This window comes from Oratosquilla oratoria, chromosome 30, assembly GCF_046742065.1.
Source record: "Oratosquilla oratoria isolate Oo_2021 chromosome 30, ASM4674206v1, whole genome shotgun sequence".
Lineage (NCBI taxonomy): Eukaryota > Metazoa > Arthropoda > Malacostraca > Stomatopoda > Squillidae > Oratosquilla > Oratosquilla oratoria.
The window spans coordinates 53,372,909-53,384,299 of NC_134806.1; the positions used below are offsets into that span (position 1 = coordinate 53,372,909).

Sequence of the window (11,391 nt, forward strand, 5' to 3'; positions counted from 1 at the left end):
CACCACATACCTCATACCGCACACCACATACCTCATACCGCACACCACATACCTTATACCGCATACCACATACCTCATACTTCAACCCGCACACCACATAACTTAGTGGTATTAGACAGAAACGCTGGTGAATTGATAACAATGGTGAGGAGATCCTACTACACTAGGAGGCGCTGATTACCTGCGGCCGAAGCCGTCATCTTTGCCCTTAGTGCTTGGGGCGGGGGACTCCTGGGGCGGGGCAGGTAACACACAGACACTGCTGGGAATCGGAGAGGAGTGCGGGATTCGAACCCAGAAGTAGGTGAGACCAGCGTGCTTTTGATTACGTCATTAGTAAAGAGAAAAAGAAGAATAAGAATGAGAGGAAGAAGAAGAAAGAGGAGGAGGGGAGGAGATGAAAAAGGAGAAGATGAGGAAGAGGAGGAAGAAGAAGGAAGAAGAAAGTTAAACGTTGATAAACTGTTGCAGAGTAATGATAAACAAACAAACAGATGCAATAATGTTTCGTAATGTCTGTGTTATATCAAGTCGTGTGTTTTAGTAATTACCAAAAAAAAAAAAAAAAAGAACCTCACGAACCCCCCAAAATAAACAAATAGATAAATAAGAATAAATAATCTGCATTAGCAATAACTAAAAAAAATAACAATAAAATAAAAAGTTAGATAAGATGTCCATCAAGCAATACCAAAGGAACAATGAAATTAAATAAACAGACCAAATTGAATTAAATAAAAAGACAAAATAGAGATTAAAAAAAATCATTCAGAAAATACCACATGAATAATAATAATAATAAATGAATAAATAAATAAATAAATAGATAAATAAATTCTCTATGGGATAACTAAAAAATCTTTTCGGTCTAAGGGGTACCCTCCTCACTCCCGTCCCTCCCCTCGCCCTTCTAAACAATGACGTCACTTAACCTGAATAAAATCGCTCACGGTTAACCAAAACAAATTATCGCGTCGAAGAGGCTAACGTGTGTTAACATCGTTTAATTAACCGCCTACAATGTTAACCTTGGTAGTCCTTCACGATTGGTTAAAAAAACATAAAGTCAACCAGAAGAAGCATTTTAAGAAGTTGCATTGGAGCAAAAATATTTGAGAATATTAGTCTAAACTAGTTAAAAAAAACACACCTGAAATATATGAATTTATCTGTTTATTTATTTTCAAGATGTCATTAGGAATTTGATAAAAAAAAAATCTTTTTTAAGAAACAACCTTTTTTAATGTCAGAAACCAGTTTCTTACAACCGCCTAATACTTTGAAAACTAAACCTGCTTAAGAAATTAACTTAGTTTTGAGAGAACTAAAATTCTCGAGAAAAAAATGAAACTGATAGAACCAAAATTTCGTAAAGAATTTAAAAAATGAAAAAATTGACGAATTTCGAAAAACAAAATTTCTGGAAGAATTGCGAAAACCAAAATTTCTTGGAGATTTTCGAAAACAAATTCCTTGAGGATTTTCAAAAACCAACATCTCTTGAAAAATTTCGAAAACCAATTTTTTTTTTTTAAGATTTCCGAAAACCAATATCTTTTGAAGAACTTCGAAAACCAAAATTTCTTGAAGGATTCGAAAACCAAAATTTCTTGAAGAGCGTCACATCTTCGAAGGGTCTGAGGTCCCGGATGTTCCAGGTGGCGCCTCAACTGCTACAGGAAACTCGTCTGCGGAACCCATTAGCTCAAGGCTCCCCCATCGTCCTCCTCCTCTTCCTCCTCCTCCTCCTCCTTTTCCTCCTCACCTCCTCCTCCACTGCCCCCTCCACCTCCTCTTTCTCCGCCTTTTCCTCCGCCTCCTCCTCCAGATGGTATTCTTCCTCTTCGCCTCTTCCTCCTCATCGTCCTCCTCCTCATCCTCCTCGTCCTCTTCGTCCTTCTCCTCATCCTCTTTGTCGATTCCTCATTTCCTCTTCCTCGTCCTCCCATCCTCATCCCTCCTCTTCTTACCTACCTCTTCTTCCTCCTCTTCCTCCTCCTCTCCCTCCCCACTCCTTTCCCCCCCGCCTTCGCCATTTTCTCCTCCCTTCCTCCTCCTCCTCCTGCTCCTCCTCCTCCAGCTCCTCCTCCTCCTCCTCCTCATCTGTGCGTCTAATTACTCCCGCCTTCCCGCCGTCTGCGCCATTATCCTTGCCAGCCTCAACAACCGCATCAACGTCGCTCTCAGACTCGCCCTCAACCTCGCCTTCAACCTCAATCTCGCCCTCAACCTCGCCCTCAGCCTCAATCTCGCCCTCAACCTGAACATTAACCTCAAACTCAACCTTAAACTCGCTCTTAGCCTCAACCTCGCCTTCACCCTCAACCTCGCCCTCAGCCTCAATCTCGTCCTCAGCCTCAATCTCACCCTCAATCTGAACTTTAACCTCAAACTCGCCTCCCAGGCCTCATTATCTGGCTTAATTCACCTTAAGTAGGGTCGCGGTACTATTAGACGCCGTTCATCGTGGAGGGCATTGGTCAGGTGTGTAATGAAATCATCTGCCGCACACACACACACACACACACACACACACACACACACACACACACACTCACTCTCGTGGCGCAGTTGATAAAGTTCCCGACTGCCAATACGGAGGTCCGGGTTCGAATCCTACCCAGGGCTGAGATAATTTCAGTATCGCTGCGCTGCGGGTTGTTACTCCAACTCGTGGGCGGGGAGTTGGATGTGTGTGTGTGCGTGTAAGGTTACAGCATTACCCATAGATTGGTGATATACGAACTCTGAACTCTTTTCCGGGAGGGAATAGCTGTCGATCACGAGTCCAACACGTAATCCAAAGACCATGATGAGTCACTCACAGATACACACACACATACACACACACACAAACACACACACACACACACACACACACACACACACACACACACACACACACAACTCGTGGCGCAGTTGGTAGAGTTCCCGACTGCCACTACAGAGGTCCGGGTTCGAATCCTGACCAGGACGGAAATAAATTCAGTATCGCTGCGCTGCGGGTTGTTTCTCCAACTCTCGTGGGCGGGGAGTTGGGTGTGTGTGTGTGTGCGTGTAAAGTCACAGCATTACCCATAGGTCGGTCATAACGAACTCTGAACTCTTCCGGGATGGAAATAGCTGTCGATCACGAGTCCAACACGTGATCCAAAGACCATGGTGAATCACACACACACGTGTTATGTCATAGTGTCCTGAGTTCAGGCCCTATTGACTCACACTGCAACCCGTTACTGTCCTCCTTGTGCAAGGGAGTGGGTTGTGTAAGGTGATAGTATTGTCTATACTCGGGCATATAAGGTCTCTGCCATTACGCGTTGACCTTCTAACGGAATTCGAACCACCACTTAAATCCTAAATAGCACGGGTCAGGCTTCACTGTCCTCGATGGACTCTCTCTCTCTCTCTCTCTCTCTCTCTCTCTCTCTCTCTCTCTCTCTCTCTCTCTCTCTCTCTCTCTCTCTTCCTCCCTCTCCTTCTCTCTCCCTACCTCTCCCTTCCCCCCTCTCTCTCCTTCCCCTTCTTCCTCCTCTTGTTCTCCTCTTCTTTTCTAACTACCTCTCATCCCTCTCTCTCTCTCTCTCTCTCTCTCTCTCTCTCTCTCTCTCTCTCTCTCTCTCTCTCTCTCTCTCTCTCTCTCTCTCTCACATCTATATGTATATATATACATACTGTATATATATATATATATATACTATATATATATATATATATGTATATATATATATATACTATATATACATATACATATATATATATATATGTATATATATGTATATATATATATATATATATATATATATATATATATATATATATATATATGTATATATATGCACTAAAAACCCACTATTATTTGGATTTAAGAAAAGAAGGAAATAATGAATTTCCGTATATTTCGATACTTGCTGTGATCCTCTTCAAGCGGAATACATAGACAAGAGAGCATACATATCTTATATACAGATGAGAGAGGTAAAGTTAGGGAACATGGACAAGACATCTCATGTGGCATCTATATTGTTACGCGGGTTATGTGGTAAATCGTCCGCTTTTACAATATGAGGAAATAATTTATTAACTGCCAAGGTGGTTATGTAATCTGGTGACCATTGGCCTTTTAAGATTACAGATTACATGTCTTGTCCATGTTCCCTAACTTTACCTCTGTCATCTGTATATAAGATATGTATGTTCTCTTGTCTATGTATTCCGCTTGAAGAGGATCACAGCAAGTGATCGAAATATACGGAAATTCGTTATTTCCTTCTTTTCTTAAATCCAAATAATAGTGGGTTTTTAGTGCAATTACTAATGTGTAACGACATTACTGGACAGTGATATATATATATATATATATATATATATATATATATATATATATATATGTATATATATATATATATATCCCCACATTCTAATACAACCTCAACCTAGCCTCGCTGTACCCATTCATAGCCTCTCACTTCTTCAATGTAGCCTCGCTCAGGGGGGCCGGTAGCCTCGCTCAAGCATCTCAAAATCCCAAACATCTCCATTCTAAGGCTCACACTGCCTCATGGTAAGCGTATCCTGTCCCATGATAGGCTTGGATTGCCCTCCACATACAACATTATGAGTCCCCTCATAGACCACATAGCTCCTCACATAGGCCGCATAGGCCTGACTCGTAATATCGCATGTTACACTTATACTTTCCATACATAATCTCATTATGAGGCCTCATAACCTCATTATGAGCCCTCATAGTCTTGAATGAGGCCGCATAGCCTCATACTAACCTCATATAGCCTCATACTGACCTCATATTGCCTCAAATTCTTTCAGCCTCTTCTCCATTCCTTGATCATTGGTGGCCGGTGTTTACAAACAAGGTCGAAATTTTTTTTAGTTTTCTTCCTCCTCCTCCTCTTCCTCCTCCTCCTCCTTTTCCTCCTTACCTTACTCCTCCCCTCCTCTTCCTCCCCTCCTCCTCCTCTTCCTCTTTCTCTTCCTCCTCTCTTTCCTCCTCTTCCTCTTCTTCATCCTCTTTCTCCTCTTCTTCTCATTCCTCATACTCTTTCTTCTCCCTCCTCCCTCTTCTCATCTTCCTTCTCTTCCTCCTCTTCCACCTATTCTTCCTCCTCCTCTTCCTCTTCCTCCTCCTCTTCCTCTCCCTCCTTTTCTTCCTTTTCCTCCTCCTCTAGTTCATCCTCTTTCTCATCTTCTTCCCATTCCTCATACTCTTTCTTCTCCCTCCTCCCTTTTCTCATCTTCTTTCTCTTCCTCCTCTTCCTCCTACTCATCCTTTTCCTCCCTCTCTTCTTTTTCCTCCTCCTACTCCTTCTTTTCCTCCTTTTCCTTCTCCTCTTCTTCTCTTCCTTCTCCTCCTTCTCTTCCTTCTCCTCCTTCTCTTCCTTCTCCTCCTCCTCAATTCCTTCTCCTCCTCATCCCTCTCTTCTTTCCTCACCCCCTCTTCTTTCTCCTTCACCTCCTCCTATTCTTCCTCTTCCTCCTTTCTCATCATCGTTATCATCATCCTCTCTCCCCTCCTCCTCCCCTTCCTCCTCCTTTTCATCCTCTTCCAACTCTTCCTCAACTTCCTCCTTGTCCTCTTCCTCCTCATTATCGTCACCTTCATCCTCTTCATTCCTCATATCTTCCTCCTCTTCTTCCTTCTTCACCTCTTCCTCCTCCTACTCCTCCTTTTAATCCTCTTCCTACTTTTCCTCCACCTACTCCTTGTCCTCCTCCTCCTCATTATCGTCACCTTCATCATCTTCGTTCCCCATTTCTTCTTCCTCTTCTTCCTCCTTCACCCCTTCCTCCTCCTCCTCCTCCTCCTCCTTTTCAGTGCAAACTTTGCTCACCTTTCTCCTTGCTTCCACGCCTCCCCCCCCCATTCCCCCCAATCCCCCCCTTTCTCACGGTGGAGGGGGGGAGAAATGGGGAGGGGGGATTTGTCCATGGGTTTTCCCCCCCACGCTGCACAAGGCTACTCTCTTCCTCCTTCCTCCCCCTCCCCCCTTTCCCTTCCTCCCCCTCCCCTCCTTTCCCCTCCTCCCCCTGCCCCCTTTACCTTCTTCCCCCTCCCCCCTTCCCACCTCCCTTTCTCTCACCCCTTTTCTCTCCCCCTTCTTTCTTCCCCGCTTCTCACCCTCTTCCTCCCCACTTCCCCTCCTCTTCCTCCTTCCCACTTCCCTCTTCCTCCCCTCTTCCTCCTCCTTCTCTTCTTCACCTTCCTCCCACCTTCCCCTTCCTCCTCCCTTCCCTTTCCCTTCCTTCCCCTATTCCCTTCCTTGTGTGTGTGTGTGTGTGTGTGTGTGTGTGTATGTTTGTGTGATTCACCATAGTCTTGGGTCACGTGTTGGACTCGTGATCGACAGCTATTTCCCTCCCGGAAGAGAGCTCAGAGCTCATATATCGCCGATCTATGGGTAATGCTGTGACCTTACATGCACACACACACACCCAATTCCCCACCCACGAGAGTTGGAGTAACGATTCGCACCGCAGCGATACTGAAATTATTTCAGCCCTGAGCGGGATTCAAACACGGACCGCCGTAGTGCCGGCCGCGGACTCTTCCACTACGCCATGCGACTGTGTGTGTGTGTGTGTGTATCTGTGTGTGTGTGTGTGTGTGTGGGTGTGTGTGTGTGTGTATGTATATATGTGTTTGTGCACAGGCAAAACATTTGCAGCGTATAATCAACAATATGCAGTAATTTCATTCTAACAGCTGTTCATTGTGTTACAACCGGACTCGGACCGAAGACATGGAATTACCAAACAAATATCTTACCAAATGTAGCACTGTTCACAATATCAATCATTCGCTGCTGGACGAGAGCCTTCTTCAACGTCTCTCGTGAGTCGAGCGATTGTGCTAACGTATGCCACGTCACTCATGCAAACTTTTTTTTTCTTCTTTTTTTTTTTCTTCTTTTTTTTTTTCCCTTGGCTTGGCTTGGCTTGGGTTGTTTTAAGGGAATAAGTGCATCGCCCCATTAAAGTGTGTGTGTGTGTGTGTGTGTGTGTGTGTGTGTGTGTGTGTGCGTGTGTATGTATGTATGTATATATATATATATATATATGTATATATGTATCGTTGCCTTCATGTTGCCATTTCATTCTTCTATGTTTTTCTTATATTATTCTACTCTCTTCTTTTTCTTCTTCTTTCTCCTCTTTTTCTTTTTTCTTTCTCTTCTTCCTCCGCTTCTTTTTTTCTACTTCTTCCTCTTCTAATTATTTTGATTTTCTAATTTCTCTTTTATTTCTTCTTCTTTTTTTTTACTTCTTTTTCTTCTTCCATTTCTTCTTCTTCTTAAACTTCCTTTATTTCTTTTACTTCTACTTCTGCCTTTTCTACTTCTTCCTCTTCTTCTTTTTCTTCCTCTTCTTTTTCTTCTTCTACTTCTACTTCTTTTTCTTCTATTTTTCTTATTCTTCTCCTTCTTCTTCTTCCTCTTCTGCTTTTTTATTTCTTTTTTCTACATTTTCTTCTTCTTTTTCTTCCTCTTCTTCCTCTTCCTCTTCCTCTCTTCTCGTCTTCTTGGCTCTGACATGATCCTCTCTATCTCTTTAATCTCCTCTCTGTTTATCGTTAATTTGTCACCGAGTTGCTCAAGTAATGTCTCGCTCTTCTTGTTGTCTCTCTTCAGCTTGTCCGAAGACGAACAAAAGAGGCGATTTAGGGAACGTAAACAATGAAGAAGAAAGTGTACGAAGACGACCCTTTATTTTATTTATTTATTTATCTATTTAATTATTTATTTTTGTGTTTATTATTGGCTCTCTTCAGCTTGTCCGAAGACGAACAAAAGAGGCGATTTAGGGAACGTAAACAATGAAGAAGAAAGTGTACGAAGACGACCCTTTATTTTATTTATTTATTTATTTATTTATTTATTTATTTATTTATTTTAAGTGTTTATTATTGGCTCTCTTCAGCTTGTCCGAAGACGAACAAAAGAGGCGATTTAAGGAATGTTAATAATGAAGAAGAAAGTGTACGAAGATGACCCTTTATTTTATTTACTTATTTGTTTATTTATTTATTTATATGTGTTTATTTTTATTTATTTATTTTATGTGTTTATTTTTATTTATCTATTTTGTGTTTATTTTTCATTTTTTTTTTTTTTTGGCAAGTTTGATTTTTTTTAATCTACAAGCACCCGAACCTGGCTTCGCCAGGTGTGCTTGGCCTACGGCGTAGCTCGCTTCGCTTCGCTTGGCAATATTTCGTAAAGATTCTCTTAGCAATATTTCGTAAAGATTCTCTTGGTAATATTTTGTAAAGATTCTCTTGTTAACATTTAATAAAGATTCTCTTGGCAATATTTCGTAAATATTTTCTCATTAATATTTCGTAAAGATTCTTTTGTAAAAATTCCGTAAAGATTCTCTTTTTCTTGTTAGCACCACTTTCTTTTTCCATGGTAATATTATTTACGTATTAGAGAAATATCTTTTTATGTTAGTGGAGTGGAGATTCTCTTGGCAATATTTCGTAAAGATTCTCTTAGCAATATTTCGTAAAGATTCTCTTGGTAATATTTCGTAAAGATTCTCTTGTTAACATTTGGTAAAGATTCTCTTGGCAATATTTCGCAAATATTTTCTCATTAATATTTCGTAAAGATTCTTTTGTCAGAATTCCGTAATTCAGTTTTACTTTATAAAGAATCTCTTGACAATATTTCGTAAAGATTCTCTTAGCGTTATTTCGTAAAGATTCTTTTGGTAATATTTCGTAAAGATTCTCTTGTTAACATTTGGGAAAGATTCTCTTGGCAATATTTCGTAAATATTTTCGGAGTAGGAGGTTGGAAGGTTTAATCTTCTTCACATCAGTAACCCACTTCCAGAAATGCCGATTTCTTCGTACCTTCTCCGCTGGTGCTTCACACTTGGCCTGCGGCGCTGCGCCTTAGGCGCGGGCGCTGCGCGCCTTGGGCTACGCCCCTTTTTTGGAAAATAAAGTTCTTCTTCGCGTTCTTCTTCGAGTTCTTCTTCGAGTTCTTCGAGTTCTTCTTCGAGTTCTTCGAGTTCTTTTTCGAGTTCTTCGAGTTCTTCGAATTCTTCTTCGAGTTCTTCTTCGAGTTCTTTGAATTCTTCTTCGAGTTCTTCTTCGAGTTCTTCTTCGAGTTCTTCGAGTTCTCTTCTTCGAGTTTCTTCGAGTTCTTCTTCTTCGAGTTCTCCTTCTTCTTCGAGTTCTTCTTCTTCGAGTTCTTCTTCGAGTTCTTCTCTTTCGAGTTCTTCGAGTTCTTCTTTTTCGAGTTTTTCGAGTTCTTCTTTTTCGAGTTCTTCGAGTTCTTCTTTTTCGAGTTCTTCGAGTTCTTCTTCTTCGAGTTTTTCGATTTCTTCTTCGAGTTCTACTTCTTCTTCGAGTTCTTCGAGTTCTTCTTCTTCCTCTTCTTCGAGTTCTTCGAGTTCTTCTTCTTCGAGTTCTTCTTCTTCTTCTTCTTCTTCTTCTTCTTCTTCGAGTTCTTCCTCTTCTTCTTCTTCGATTTCTTCGAGTTCTTCTTCTTCTTCGAGTTCTTCTTCTTCACCGTAGTTGGCGGTGTAACCGATTTACCACCAAACGCGAAGGTGTGACCGAATTACCACCGGACGGCGTAAGCAACCATTAAATTTTTTTATATTAGATACACCCATGTTGTTGTGTGCTTAGGTGTGCTTAGCCTATGGCGTAGCTCGCTTCGCTCGCTCTTCATTAGAGTACATATAATTTTTGCTATTTCGTAACATATTACAAAGGAGTCTTCAAAATCTCCCGAAGGAGTCTCTAGTCTCCAGAAGTAGTCGTCAAAGTCTTCCGACGTCAAATTCTCCCGTCGTGTGTCTCTCTCTCTCTTTCTCTCTTTCTTTCTCGTTAGGTCAATCATAAAGGCAATACATTTTTTTAATCGTTTATGTTATGTCACATAGGACCCGCGGAAATTCCACGGTTATTCAACTTTTAAGTATTACGAAGGAGTCTTCAAAATCTCCTAAAGGAGCCTTCAGTCTCCAAAAGGAGTCGTCAAAGTCTCCCGACGGTGTCGTCAAATTCTCTCGCTCTTTCTCTCTCTCTCTCCTTCTCTTTTTCGTTAGGTCAATTATAAAGGCAAAAAAGATTTTTGAATCGTTTATGTCATGTCACAATAAACATTTATAGACGTTTGAATACTGTTTATTTATTTGTGTATTTATTTATTTATCTCCTTATTTTCGTGAAGTTCTGTTAGGAGCTCAGAAAGCAACGCGACATGACGTCACACGTTAAGCTTTGAATAAATGGAAATTCCACGGGATTTACGAAAGAGTCTTCAAAATCTTCATGTTGTTGTGTATAGTAACCGTATAAATCGTTTTCTTCCAGACCGTCCCCGCGCCAGATCACTGTTAAAACACTCACCCCGGTCCATGACCCCCTGTTACCTTTTGTTCGGGTCACGCACTTTCGTTCAAAAATTTTAGTTTTGACCATTTCCATTTTTATATATATAATTTGGTTATTTTCTGTTTTTGCTGTTGTTTTAATGTTTTAATCTCTGATTATTTTGTTATTATTTATTGTTTGTTAAATTATCATTATTATTTTTATGTAAGTAATTCATCTTTTTCTTCTTATTATTATTATATATTTTTTTCGTTGCTTATTCATTTTGGTTATTTTTCATTTATTTTTATTTCATTACTTGTAATGTTTGTTTATTATTTAATTTCATTTTATTGTTTATTTGTCATTATTTTTGCCTACTCTTATTATTCATTTTTTATTTCCTTATTTGTAATATTCATCTATTTATTTTCATTTGTCAATTTAATTGATTATTTTTTTTATTCATTTATTTATCATCTTTGATTTTTTTTTTATTTCTTTTTTTTTCATTTATTTTATTCTTATTTTATTTTATTTTGTAAGAATGATGAAGAGGGAGAGTAACGTAATAAAAAAAATTACAACTTTGACAACGAAAATCTATAAAGATGATGAAAATTATGATATTGATGATAATATAGACGCAAGTGACAACATGAAAAAAACAACCAAATAGACATTATCATAAATGACATCATAGGTAAAACTCCTCCTTCCTCCTCCTCCTCTTCCTCCTCCTCCTCCTCCTCCTCCTCCTCCTCCTCCTCTTCCTCCCCCTCTTTCTCCTCCTCTTCCTCCCCCTCTTTCTCCTCTTCTTCCTCCTCCTCCTCTTCCTCCTCCTCTTCTCCTTCACCACCTCCTCTTCCTCCTGTTCTTCCTCCTGTTCTTCCTCCTCCTCCTCCTCTTCTCCTTCTCCACCGCCTCCTCTTCCTCCTCTTCCTCTTCCTCCTCTTCCTCTTTCTCCTCCACCGCCTCTTCCTCCTTCTCCTCTTGCTCCTCCTCCTCCCTTCCTTCTCTTCCTCCTCCTCTTCTCC

The 11,391-nt window shown here is 40.6% G+C and overlaps 1 pseudogene; it reads right to left on the reverse strand.

Annotated features, from left to right (window-relative positions):
* Positions 1 to 5,114: 5,114 nt before the first annotated feature.
* LOC143041329 (uncharacterized) lies at positions 5,115 to 11,182 on the reverse strand (annotated as a pseudogene).
* Positions 11,183 to 11,391: the final 209 nt, after the last annotated feature.